The sequence below is a fragment of the Macrotis lagotis genome, chromosome X (genome assembly GCF_037893015.1).
Source record: "Macrotis lagotis isolate mMagLag1 chromosome X, bilby.v1.9.chrom.fasta, whole genome shotgun sequence".
NCBI classification, from domain to species: domain Eukaryota; kingdom Metazoa; phylum Chordata; class Mammalia; order Peramelemorphia; family Peramelidae; genus Macrotis; species Macrotis lagotis.
Genome location: NC_133666.1, coordinates 255,117,279 through 255,131,717, shown reverse-complemented (window position 1 = coordinate 255,131,717; position 14,439 = coordinate 255,117,279). Strand labels below are relative to the sequence as shown.

Below are 14,439 nucleotides of genomic sequence, written 5' to 3'. Positions count from 1 at the left end.
TTCCTTTAAGACCCACCTGAAATCCTATTTTTTTACAGAATGTCTTTCTCAATCCCTCTTAATTCTAATGCCTTTGTTCTTTTAATTATTTCCTGCTTATCCTGAATATAGTTTACACTGTTCAGTCATTTAATCCTGTATAACTGTCATGACTCCATGGATCAAACTGTCCATGAGCTTTTCTTGTCAGAGATACTGGAGTGGTTTATCTTTCCTTTTCCAGTGAAGCAAGTCTTCCTGACTCCAGGTCCAGAACTCTATCCACTGAGTTGTTTAGTTGCTTCTGTATTCTATGCATGTTATCTCTAGATTCTTTTTTTTCTGGTTTTTGCAAGGCTATGGGGTTAAGTGATTTGCCCAAGGTCACACAGCTAGGTAATTATTAAATGTCTAAGATCAGATTTGATCTCAGGTCTTCCTGACTCCAGGGCAGATGCTCTCTATCCACTGCACCACCTAGCTGCCCCATTACCTCTAGACTGGAAGCTGCTTGAGCTCAGGGACCACTTTGCTTCTCTTTGTATCCCCAGGGCTTAGTACAATATCTGACCTAAGTAGGATCTTAATAAATGCTGATTAATTGATTGATAGAGAGACAAAACCATTTGCTGAATCAAGTAGCTAGCAAGTAGGGTGAGATTTGAACCTACATCTTCCTAACTCAATTCAGTACCCCTTCCCCTCATTTCCCATTTTACTCTGTTTAATCTTGGGGGAAGACATCTGAAATTAATTGTCACCAAACACCTCACCCTGCTACCTTTTGACATGAAGCAAGAAAAAAAATGTCTCTCACAAAAAAGTTTCATTGTTGTCCTCCCTTGAGGTGATTCCCCCCCCTTGTTCTTGAACTTCCCTTAATTTCCTATTTTCTAATCAGCTTCTTGAAATATTACATGTAACCATAATTAATTGTCTTGCTTCCTCTTCTTCCTGGTCTCTATATCTCTTTTACCTACAATGTTCAGCATTGTTCTGCCCCTCCACTGACCCATTGACCACAGCCAGCTAAAACCTCTTTACTTGGCATTGTTCCTGTATCATCCACCTCTAACTGCCCTTTTCCAAGCAAATGAACTCCCTTGCCTGGTTGCCATGGTACCCCCAGATAACATGACAACCTGATTTCCTTCTTACTCACCAATACCTTTTAAAGAGTCATTTGTCAAGTGTATCTTTCCTTCTCTAGGTCCACTCAGGCATTACTGAACAGACTTTAGAAGCTGCAGGGCAAAAATGGAAAAGTCAAGGTCCTTTGCAACTGTTTTAATCAAGAGATCATTTGTATAATCAGTAGTTCCTTAGAACTTTTTCCTTCTTTTCAGAAATGCTTCATCTTTTCTTTATTGATTTAAGAATAAAAATTTGACTTTACCAGATTAAAAACATTTGAAATTAGTCAGAGGTTGATCGTTACTAGTTGATCTAGTTGAAAGTGACAATAGGTTTTACCTAGTCCAACGCCTCCATTTTAATGATGAGGAGATTGAGGAGAAATGACTTGCTTAAGATCACACAACTGAGAAGTATCAAAGCTGAGATTCAAACCCAAATCCTTTGACTACAATCTGATGTCATTGTCATTATACCATGCTGTCTCCATGTAACCTTCCATTTGTCAAAATGTACTTCAAAGGTATTTCATATTCTTGAGCTGAAATTTGAAAACTAATCTAACAAGCAAAAACTAATAGTCTGCCTTGTTGCTTTCCAGCCCCGCATTGTATACTATCTATTGGACATTCTTCCACTAGATGCCCCACAGATGTCTTAAACTCAACATGTAGGTAAAAGCTACAAGCATTTATTAAGGGCTTAGTAGGTGCCAATAACTGTGCCAAGCACTCATAATGCAATTCAAACAACAGCAACAAAAACCAAATTATCCCTGATCTCAAGGAACTTACATTCTAATGGGGAAAGATTATACATAAAATGGAAAAGAAAAGTGAAGAAAATCAGGGAGAAGTGAAGAAGCATAATGAAAATCAAGAAGTCTTCATAGCTGAAAGAATAATAAAATTTGGCCAGTCTGAACTACTCTCTAAAATGGAGGCACTGGAGAACTCATCAATGGAAAAAGAAGGTTGGCAGGCTGAGAGATATTCTGAATAAATACAGTGAGGAATGGGCAGATGTTCCAGGATGAAAAGTCCCCAAACACTACGGATATTCTAGGGTTAGAACTTGTCTAAGACATGGTGTTTTAGGGGTGGCTAGGTGGTGCAGTGGACAGAGCACCGGCCCTGGAGTCAGGAGTACCTGAGTTCAAATCCGACCTCAGACACTTAATAATTACTTAGCTGTGTGGCCTTGGGCAAGACACTTAACCCCGTTTGCCTTATAAAAATCCTAAAAAAAAAAAAAAAGACATGGTGTTTAAGTTAATGGTAACCTACAATTAATAGTAAGTGTCAGGTGATATTTGAACTCAAGTTTCTTCAGGTTCTGTGTCTATTTTTGTCATTGTTTCTACTATCTCATACTGTTTCTTTCTTTTGCCTGCTTCGCTGTGGAATATCTTTTTTTTTTTTTAGGTTTTTGCAAGGCAATTGGGGTTAAGTGGCTTGCCCAAGGCCACACAGCTAGATAATTATTAAGTGTCTGAGACCAGATTTGAACCCAGGTACTCCAGACTCCAAGGCCAGTGCTTTATCCACTGTGCCACCTAGCCGCCCTCTTGATAACATTCTAATTTTTCTGTAGTTTTGCTTAAATGCATGGCACAAGTTAGGGCAATACAAGTCCCTCCAGGCATGTTTAAAATGGAACTCATTAGTTTCTTCATGTCAGACCTACCCCTTTCCTTTAATCTGCCCTATTTTTGGCAAGGGTTCCTGTCACTGAAATCATCCTGAATTCAACCCTCTCCTTTTTAAACTATATCTAAACAATTGTCAAGACTTAAAGATTCTTCCTTCATAATGTCACTCAATTATACCCCCTTCTCTCGATTCACACAACCATTACTCTAGGTTAGGCTCTCTTTGCCTCTTATTTAGATGTTTACAATAGCCCCCAAATGGTTTCCCTGTATCCAATATTTCCCCTCTTCAATGAATCCTCCAAACAGCTGCCAAAGTCGTATTTCCAAAGTACAGGTCTGACTATATAATTCCCCTACTCAAAAAGTTCCAGGAATTCCCTATTGACTCTAGGACCAAATAAAGACTCCTCTGTTTGACATTTAAAGCTCTTCACCATCTGGCTCCAACTTAATTTTTCAAGCTTGTTAGACATTGCTCTTTTCACAAATTCTACATACTAGCCAACTTGCTTTTTCTCATATACAGTACATTATATCTCATCTTTATGCCTTTGTCCAGGCTATGTTCCCAATGCCTACAATGCACTGCCTCCTCCCTGATACCTCTTGGGATCTCTAGCTTCCTTAAAAATTGAATTTAAATGTTAAAAGATCTTTCCTGAGCCTCACCTTCTACCTGGTGTGCTTGCCTCAAAATTACTTTGTGTTTACCTGATTTATGTTTTACATTTACTTATATGCTTGCATATTATTTCCTTCTATAGAATGTTTTTTGTCTTTGAATCTCCAATGCCTAACCTAGTCCTTGACAAATAATAAATGGTAGCCTACTAAACATTTCCTGATTAATAGATATAAGGATTAGCAATTACAATATATACTGAACAATTACATATCTAAACTGTTGTCCCTCTATTCCATATAGTGAGATAGAGTGAAGGTTAGTTACAAAATGGATTTGGGTTTGGTGTGGAAATGAAGAGAACCAGTTAGATTCTATCTCATGAACACTCCTTGTGTGGCCACATGCATTCTCCTCCATTTTATTGTTACTCTGCAAATCATCCATGGGTTGGGAAATGTCTGACTTGGAGGTCATATAAGGCCCATGAAATCATTTGGTCTGGTGCTACCATAGCAACCTCAATTGGGACTCAAAATTCAATAAATCTAGCATATTTTTTAGGGGTGAATTAATTAATTGTTTGACCAAATATAGCAGGCTTAATTTTTAAGTTGACAATTTTGTACGGGTCATGAACAATGTTATATATATCCAAATGGCCCTTGGCATTATACCTCTGGTATAAACCATCTATTGTTTCATAAATGTAGGTGGAGATGATTGATTAATTAGCATCTCTCAATCCTGGGAAAAGAAAGACCCTGAAACCTACTCATCAACCTCCCAATTTGACCGAAACTCACTCTTCTTCTCTCACAATATGGAAAGTCCCTACTCTTTCCTCCAATTAGAAATCAGATTACCTAGTTTTGTATCTTGACTTGGATACTGGTCAATTGTATACTAGTAATTGGTTATTTGATTAATTATTTTTAATGCATAAAAATCTATCTCTATATTTAGTATCTTGGACTGTCCTGCTAATAAATTGTATTGCTTGGATCGGTTCCTCAGTTATTATTAATTATTCACCATATATCTCTTTAGTATATTTGTCCTGCAAACTAAAACATAATAATCATTTTTTTTCCTTTCTAAAGCTGAAACAGATTTGGAAGGTGATGTTATTGCTATGACTGGACCTGTTAAATATCTATGTTATATATTATGAAAAATGATTTCATGCTAAACAGTGAAAGAGAAATAACTCAGGTGAGGGAGTGAGTCAGATTTTCCCATTATCTATCTCTTTCTGGTCTTACCTCATATTTTCTATTCTGACTAGTCAGCAGCATAGCTGAAGCAAATCTGACTAGCCAGATCTTTCTGGCTACTTCTGCCTGTGATGATGAAATCAATCTTTTCATTTAGATCCTTGTACATGCCTTGGGTCCTATTACTAATAGGTAACACCAAGGCTCCCTGTACTCCGGAATCCACATATTGCTTTTGACATGTTCTTTTAGCAGATTCAGAAGCCTGGGCTACCTAGTGGGTTCCCCTTTCATAATAAATCTCTATATAATTATTAGCCTGTCTTCACATTTACTCCCTGCTTAGCTACCCACTCATTGGCTGACTTGAGTAGACAAGATACATTGCCAGACAGATAATAACACAATAATAACACAACAGTAATGACATTTAAAGGGTTTTTTTAAGTGAGTTACATATGTTAGTTTATTGGATCCATGTTATAATCCTGTGGGATAAGTCCTAATGTTATTATTATACCTATTTCATAGATAAAGAAATTCTGGACCTGTGAATTGGGCCTGTGAATTGGGCCTGTGAACAGCTGGCTGTTGTACTTCCAGTCTGGGCAAGATCGGAGAAACAACCTCCAAAAAAACTGTCTAGGGGCGGCTAGGTGGCATAGTGGATAAAGCACTGGACCTGGAGTCAGGAGTACCTGGGTTCAAATCCAGTCTTAGACACTTAATAATTACTTAGCTGTGTGGCCTTGGGCAAGCCACTTAATCCCGATTGCCTTGCAAAAAAAAAAAACTGTCTAAAGTAGAATCCAAATCCAGATCTATCCAAATCTGAGTCCACCTATCCCCAAAGCTCCAGCTCTCTCTGGATATTGCCCCCCCAAACCTACACCTGGGGGGAAGGGCAGGAGGAGTGAAGAGGCACTTTTAGGGATGTTTGTGCTCTCTTTGCTTCTCTCTCAGGCCTCTCTCCCAACTTCCCACCTCCCCCTGAACTCCCCAGCAACTAGTTCAGCTTCCCCAGGACCCCCCCCCCCAACCTTGGATACATGTAGACTGCTTTGAGGAAAGTGGGGCTGCCTTGAAAGGAATAGGGAAAGCCAGCACTGGTGAAGGAGAAACTGGAGGAGTAGGTGGAGAAGGTGCCTTGGTCTTTCTCACTCTCAGCCATCCCAGCTCTAGGCACCATGCACCCCGGGGCTCCCCTCAACCTCCTCCCCCCCCTTATCTTCCATCATGTTGCTGCTTCTGCAGACCCCTAGAAGGGCCCTGGACCAGGCCAGCCTGGGTAGGAGACCCTTAGAAGATATGGTCATGGAGAGATACCATGTCCCCCAAACCTGTCCTCAAGAGATACAGATGAGAGACTTCATCTATTGCCACACAATGGCATCTTTGAGGATGGCAAGAAGTTTGACTTGAGCTATGATTGTGAAGTGAAAATAACAGGTACAATGGGTATGAGCCAGCTCATCACTGGCATGGACCATGGTGTGTTTATGAAAGACAACGCCTCATCATGCCTCCCCACCTTGGCAACAGCAGCATCTGGGTTGCCTGGCTGATACCTCGAACAACACACTGTACTTTGACATTGTCCTGTTGGATGTATGGAATAAGGAAGACTCAGTGCAGGTTGATGCTATCCTTCAACCATCGCACAGTCCAAGACAGTGATTTTGTCTGCTCTCCACTACAATGGCACACTGCTGCAAGGGACAGCTTTTGATCCCAGCTACAGCAGGAGTACCATACATATAAGACCCATGTGGACTTGGGATGGCTTATCAAGGGCATGGACCACAGGGGCTACTGGGGATGTGTCCTGGAGAGAAAAAGAAGATCATCATCCTCCCCCTTCCTGGTGTATGGAGAAAAAGACTATGGAACTGTGATCCCTTCTCAGCCTTCCTTCATTTCTCCATATCCTTCTCATTGATGTCCACAATCCCAAGGACAGTGCTCAGTTAGAGACTCTACTGCTGCCTCCAGGTTGTTGAAGGAAAACTGTAGCAGGGAGTTTCATGCAATACCACCATAATGGAAGGCACCATTTTTGACTCCAGCTCCTCAAGAAACCATACATATAACACATACACAGGGCAGGGTTACATCATTCCAGGCATAGATGAATCACTATTGCTCCACACCTCACCTATACAGAAAATGGAGACAGAGACAAGCTCCAGGATCTGAAGTGCTTATCTTAGACATCCACAATATTGACTTCCACAACCCAACAACTCAGTGGAAATACAAATGATCTCCAGGCCCAGAGAAGGCTACAATGAAACCTCCAAGCTGGGAGATTTTGTATGCTCTCACTACAACTGCTTCTTGCTGGACCACACCAAGTTCTCCTCTTCCTGTGACTATAGAAAGCACCAAGAAGCCAGTTTGGGGGCCAACAAGATGATTAAAGGACTGAACACTGGCTTTCAGGGCATGTATGTAGGAGAGAGATGCCAATTAATCATCTCAACCCACTTAGGACTTGGAGAGAATGAAACTGAAGGGTCCCAGGCAATGCTGTGCTACTCTTTGAGGAAGAGCTGGTGTCCTGAGACAAGGGGCTGCCAAGGGTTATTTGCTTAGGTGGCATGGGGAACTGCCCCCACCCCCCACCAAGCTGTATATAGACAGGGACCTCAATAAGGATGGAGAGATCCCACATGAGGAGTTCTCTACTTTCATCAAAGCCCAGGTAGCAGAAGGGAAAGAGAAACTCATGCCTGGATAGGACCCTGGGAACCATTGTTGACATGTTCTAGAACCAGGACCAAAACCAAAATGTCAAGATCACTGTGTAGAAATTCAAACTGAAGTCAGCTAAAGACCAGGAGAGAGTTCATGAAGACCTGTGAGTGTCTGGAGAAGTAGGGGACCTGACCTAGAATGTAAAATCCATAGCTGGCAGTAGGATAGACCTCTGATATTAGCCCCTTTTCCTCTCTGCTAGGAACATTTGGGCTCATTTGCCAAACTGTCTTAAAGTGCCAATTGCTGCCTGATGTTATCAATGACTTGTAATTATACTTAGTCCAGAGTGATTAAAATGGCTTTTATTAACTTGTTTTTGCAAAGAAAGACTTTCTTTCTTAGCAAGGGAATAACAATGTCCAGTCTCATATACAGTTTGAAAGGCTTATTCCTCCCCTTGGTGCCAATCATTGGCCAGGGTTACAATGTAATTAAACCTTGCTCATTATACTAATGAGCACAGGAGAGTGAACAGTAATGTGCCTAAACCTCCTTGAGCAGCAGCATTTGTAAAGGACAAGGACCCTAGGTCAACTTGGAACCAGATGGGACAGGTCTGATCTAATCTCAAGTCTTGATCAGGTCTGGGTCAATTCTTTTGTCTTACATTCACATACCTGCCCATAGGCACCAACATAGTCAGACCCCAGTCTTTGTAATGTAAAAATTAACAAACTCCCCTTACATTCTTGTGGAAGCCAAACACTCCCCACATTCCTTACACTGGTTTTCCAGCCAATACCAGATTTAAATCTAAGAGGTAGACCTCCATTTTATTCCTTCATTTAGCCTCCCCTTAGTTAAACATTTTAAGAGTAAGATCTCCTAGGGAGGAGTTTTTGGGGTGGGGGTTTCCTCTCCTTTGACAAGGGAATAGTAGGGGCAGCAGATACTCCTATATACCTCTCTCTCATACTCACCCCTTATATGTACCTCACCAACACCAGATAAATGGACTTTCAGGGTGTGGGCTGACCTGTTTTAGATTTTTCAAATCTCTTCTTGACTGCTTCCATCCTTCAACTGTCTCCCAAACTTCCTGCCTACATCTTGAGGAACCAAGGGGCAAAATCAGAAGGCAACAGAGAGACTACTTCTAGTCCTCAAGTTAACTAACATGGTCTGCCCTTCCATTTGAAAAAAGAGATTCTAGGAAGAGGACAGTTCCAGGAAGGGTATCCTACCTTACCTACTTCTGTACCATCTCCTCATCCTGGGGTTCAGAGGGGCTAAGATGACCCCAGTTCTGCTAATGCATGCAGGGCAGGGTTGGATTCCAAGTGGTTTGATTCAGCTACCTTTGTTTCTTACTCCCAAGGCCCTAGAATGTGTTTTGGTTGGATTTTTTTTTATGTTTTTTAAAGAGGAAAGGGAGAAGGGAGATTAAAAAGAATGAAAAGAGTGAGAGCAAGAAAAACTGTTTGAATGAATGTTGTAACTGTAGAATAAAAACTGTTTTTGAGAAATTTGAAATATGGAGTCATTTGGGATGGGGCAAGTAGAGGGTGAAATCAAAAGCCAGTTGTATTTTTTCTTTATATCAAACAAAAATTTCAGTTCAAATCTGAGTCCAGATCACTTCAACACTTGACTTTGGTCCTCTCCTCATTTTATATGACAACTTGATTAAGCTATGACTGAAGTAAATCTGTTTAGGTAGGGGCATTCCCTGCACCAATGAAAACTACAATCCCTCCTCACTGTACAACATTCTTTCTGTAACTTGTCCATGGAGAATAAACTCATCATACTGCAGATCTTCCTTTGGTTCTGTGAATATCTCAAGGACATCAAAGTAGTGTCAAAGCATCATCTCTTGTACAGGATTGCCAAAAATGTAACCAACATTACAAATAGAAACACATATGCAGCAACACATTCACTCTTATCCCTCAAATCTGTACCATCAGAGCACCCTAGCACCCTTAGTTACCTGAAGGGGCTAATGCAGACATAGAAGTATATGAGAGAAAAAAAACAAATAAATTTCAGGTTTTTTATGGTACTTGTTTTCTTCCATTAGAATATAAACTCCCTGAAGATAGGGGGCTATTTTATTTATGTCTGTGTTCCCCAGTATCTAGCATGGCTCCAACAAAACAACAGTGCTTGAATGAATGAGTGAGTCATACAGGTAGATAAGTAGCCAACAGGGAATTTGTTCCCAAATCCCCAGGTACTCAGCTCCAAAGCCCTCCTCATGCAGGAATGTTATTTGCAAACTTTATCTAATCAGCAACTAATCACAAATTATTCTTCTCCCCTAGGAAGGAAGGAAGAACTTTCCAAAGTACACCTAAGACAATTTCTGATAACAAGATAAAGAATAAGCTAGGCCCTGGGAGAGTTGACTACTTAAATGCCTACCAAACAATTTATGGAAGTTAATATTGCCTTCTTTTACCTAAGTCAAACTGCAAACTAAAAGTATTTGAATTATTTTTACAGATTAAGAAGTATGCAAAGAGACTGAGAATCAAGAAGCAAGGATTCCAGTCCAAATTCTTCCAATTACCATTTGACCTTGGGTCCCTTACTTTCTCTCAATTTTTTATGTTCAAAAGAAAAAAGAAAAAAAGTGAGACCAGAAGATCTCAAGTCCCAGATTTAAAAAAAAAAATCTGTCTTGTTACACACATATATGTATATACATATATATATAAGATACACGTGTATATATGTACAATATCAAAAACAATATTCCTAACATTGAGTGAAACAATAATAGATACCTTAGTCTTGTTCCTGACTTTTATTTCATTTTGTCTGTGTTATGTGGCATTATCAGTAATTGGACAATTGCAGGAGTGCAGGCTAGGCATTTTTAAATGGGCTCCAAATTTATTTTCCTGTTATTTGTGAGCTGTCTCCATAGACTTCCTGCATAAAATCTGAGTTAATAATAGTAGCTATGCACCCTGAAACGACATATTCTTGTTACTGTATTGCCAGTCAGCTTTATCTCCTAAAGGATTATTATCTATTCCATGGAGCCTCAAATAGGCCGCTCTTTCATGTACAGCTGCCAGTTTCTCTATAAGTTTACTCTTGGGCAGAAGTTCCTAACCTTTTTTAAATCTTGGGCTCCAGTGTGAAGTCTCTGGTTTTCTTCTCAAATTCATGTTTTTAAATGTGTAAAATAAAATTCATGGCTTTCCAAGGAAACCAATTATATTCATACATAGTTATAAAAACATTTTGAAAAACAAATTTATGAACTTTGAATTAATAACCTCTGCTTTAGACCAAATAGACTGACTCTTTCCCTGAAATGTCAGCTTTATCCCCCAATCCATCTTTTATTTTTCTATGATGTTTTAGAATATATGAAAAATTTACAGTACTATCTCTATCCAACCTCTGAAATAAGGAAAACATGTCCCCCAAGTGACCATGTTGAATGGACAGTGCCACAGTGCTGCCCATGGGATCTCAAAATTCAGATCAGTCTTTAAGTTTGTTTCCTACTGCCTAAATTATAAAATGGCAAATTTGTACATGTTGATCATTTGGATAATCAAGAGTACCTGTTGTTAGTTTTAGGGAATAGTAATTCTAAAATCAGCAAGCAGCAATGGTAAACAGGGATGTGCTTTAAATGGAAAATGATTTTATTTGTACTGAGTAGTTTCTAGTCTACTTTGGGTCACTTAGATGCAGAAGTGCTATTGGGTGATTTGCCAACAATCAATAAATCAAAGAATCAATTGTTCCATAGCATTTATTAAGCACCTACTTCATGTGAGGCATTGTGCCAAGATTTTAATCTGTTTTATTATTTATTATTTATTTCTAGTTTTCTTTTCTTTTCTTTTTTTGCCTTTGATCCCACCTGGAATTTCATAAGCATGAAGATGGTCAAAAACCTAATTCCATTTACTGATTAATCAATCAATCAATAAGCAATAAGCATTTAATAAATATCTATTATATTCCAGGCACTTTGCTAAGTATTGGATGATGCAGAATAGCAACAATGAGGTAACTAAAGCACTGCATCTCTACAAATGGTATTATTTCTTTAATTAGAAAAATTAAATGATCATGGATCACTATTGTTACTAAAATTCATCAAACAGTGGATTAGTCTAACTTGTAATTTCCTGATACAATCAATCACATGAAGTTTTTTTTTTAAATAAAAGAAAGATTTTGGAGTGCTAGGTGGCGTAGTGGATAAAGCACCTTACCTGGAGTCAGGAGTACTTGGGTTCAAATCCGGTCTCAGACACTTAATAATTACCTAGCTGTGTGGCCTTGGGCAAGCTACTGAACCCCATTAGCCTTACTAAAAAAAAAACAACCTAAAAAATAAATAAAAGAAAGATTTTATTTATTTTGAGTTTTACAATTTTTTCCCCTAATCTTGCTTCCCCCCCCCCAGAAGACGATCTGTTAGTCTTTACATTGATTCCATGGTATACATTGATCTAAGTTGAATGAGATGAGAGAGAGATCATATACTTAAGGAAGAAAAATAAGGTATAAGAGATAGTAAAATTACATAATAAGATAACATTTGGGTTTTTTTTTTTAATTAAAGGTAATAGTCTTTGGCCTTTGTTCAAATTCCACAATTCTTCCTCTGGATACAGATGGTATTTCTCCATCACAGATAGACCAAAATTATGCCTGATTGTTGATTATCACTCCTATTTTGCTGTTAGGGTATACAATGTTCTTCTGGTTCTGCTCATCTCGCTCAGCATCAGTTTCTGCAAATCCTTCCAGGCTTCCCTGAATTCCCATCCCTCCTAGTTTCTAATGGAATAATAGTGTTCCATGACATACATATAGCACAATTTGTTCAGCCATTCCCCAACTGAAGGACATTCACTTAATTTCCAATTTTTTGCCACCACAAACAGGGCTGCTATGAATATTTTTGTACAGGTGATAATTTTACCCTTTTTCATGATCTCTTCAGGATATAGACCCAGTAGAGGTACTGCTGGATCAAAGGGTATTCACATCATTGTTGCCCTTTGGGGGTAATTCTAAATTGCTCTCCAGAAAGGTTAGATGAGTTCACAGCTCCACCAACAATGCATTAGTGTCCCAGATTTCCCATATCCCTTCCAATATTGATCATTGTCCTTTCTGGTCCTATTGGCCAGTCTAAGAGGTGTGAGGTGGTACCTCAGAGATGCTTTAATTTGCATTTCTCTAATAAGAAATGATTTCGAGCAATTTTTCATATGACTATGGATTGCTTTGATTTCCTCCTCTGTAAAATGCCTTCTCATATCCTTTGACCATTTGTCAATTGGGGGAATGACTTGGTGTTTTTTTTTTATAAATTTGACTCAGTTCTTTATATATATATGTATATATATATATATATATATGTATATATATTAGAAATGAGTCCTTTGTCAGAAATACTAATTGTAAAAATTGTTTTCCAATTTACTACATTTCTTTTTGATCTTGGTTACAGTGGTTTTGTCTGTGTAAAAGCTTTTTAATTTAATGTAATCAAAATTATCTAGTTTGTTTTTAATGATGTTCTCCATCTCTTCCTTGGTCATAAACTGCTTCCCTCTCCATAGATCTGATAGGTAAGCTATTCCTTGATCTCCTAGCTTACTTATAATATTGTCTTTTATGTCTAATTTTGATCTTATCTAGGTATAGGGTGTGAGGTGTTGGTCTAATCCATATTTGTGCCATACTTACTCACAATTTTCCCCAAAGTTTTTACTGAAGAGAGGTTTTATCCCAATAGCTGAACTCTTTGAGTTTATCAAATAGCAGATTGCTATAATCATTTCTTGCTATTGCACCTAGTCTATTCCACTGATCCATCACTCTATTTCTTAGCCAATACCAGATAGTTTTGATGACAAGTATGATTTCTCAAGCAACTAATAAAAGAAAAACAACTAACTTTCACCTCCTGGACCCAAGTTCAAAATTTAATGACAGCTCTTAATGATCTCCTACAGTGTCTTTCACCACAAATACATAATGTAGGGTGTTGAATGGCTGCCCATTTCAGCAGTTTTTACAGCAAATTCTAGGTCCAACTAGTTCTTTGTGAAGGAATTGTTTAGTTAAAATCATGGTTCTAAATTTAAGTCTGTGCCTATTATTTTACTGATTTGGGATCATGAGCCATTTAACTTTCTTTTTAAGTTAATGACAAAAAGTTAGTTAGAGTCCTTAGTTTCAAAGTTTTATGAGAGAGCTTCTAAGAAACATTGCTCTCTTGTCGCCCCCCTAATGGCATTTCAAACAAAATATATCCAAAATTGAATTCATCTTTCCTTGAATCTTCTCCTCTTCTCAAGTTTCCTATTGCTGTCAAAGTTACCTCCCAATTAGACAGACTTATCACCATAGAGTCATCTGGACTCCTCACTCACACTTACCCAATGTGTTCAATTAATTGCAGTCTTCTTAGTTTTACCTTCAAGACAGCTCTGATATACACATCCCCTTTTCTTCACTCATATACCAACCTTTGTACAAATTCTTATCTTGGGGGTGGCTAGGTGGCACAGTGGATAGAGCACTGGCTCTGGAGTCAGGAGTACCTGAGTTCAAATCCGGCCTCAGATACTTAAATAATGACCTAGCTGTGTGGCCTTGGGCAAGCCACTTAACCCCGTTGCCTTGCAAAAAAATCCTTAAAAAAAAATTCTTATCCTGGACTATTACAAAATTCTTCTGATTGGTCTCTCTACCTCATCTCTCCCTGCTCTAGTCTACCCTTCAATCAACTACCAAAGTGAACTTCCTAAAGTTCAGACTGAATCATGTTACCGCCCCCTTCCCTCACTCTATAAATGCCAGTGGTTTCCTATTACCTCTGAAATCTTATGGAATTGATTGTCAACATGGAGACACTAACAAAGGACTGCCCAGCATGGCGTGCCCTCATCCGTAAGGGTGCTGCACTTCTATGGGGAAGGCAGAATTGAAGCAACTCAAAGGAAATGTGACATATGTAAATTTAGAGTGCCTATCCCAGGTGTTCACATGGACTATTTGGTAGAGCATTCTGAGCTCAAATTGGTCTGATCAGTCCCAGTTGGACACATTGTAATTTGTCTCAAAAATAGTGATGT

At 38.8% G+C, this 14,439-nt stretch overlaps 1 pseudogene; it reads left to right on the top strand.

Moving 5' to 3' along the window:
• The first annotated feature begins 5,168 nt into the window (after positions 1 to 5,168).
• LOC141498331 (peptidyl-prolyl cis-trans isomerase FKBP10 pseudogene) lies at positions 5,169 to 8,154 on the top strand (annotated as a pseudogene).
• The last annotated feature ends 6,285 nt before the right edge of the window (positions 8,155 to 14,439 follow it).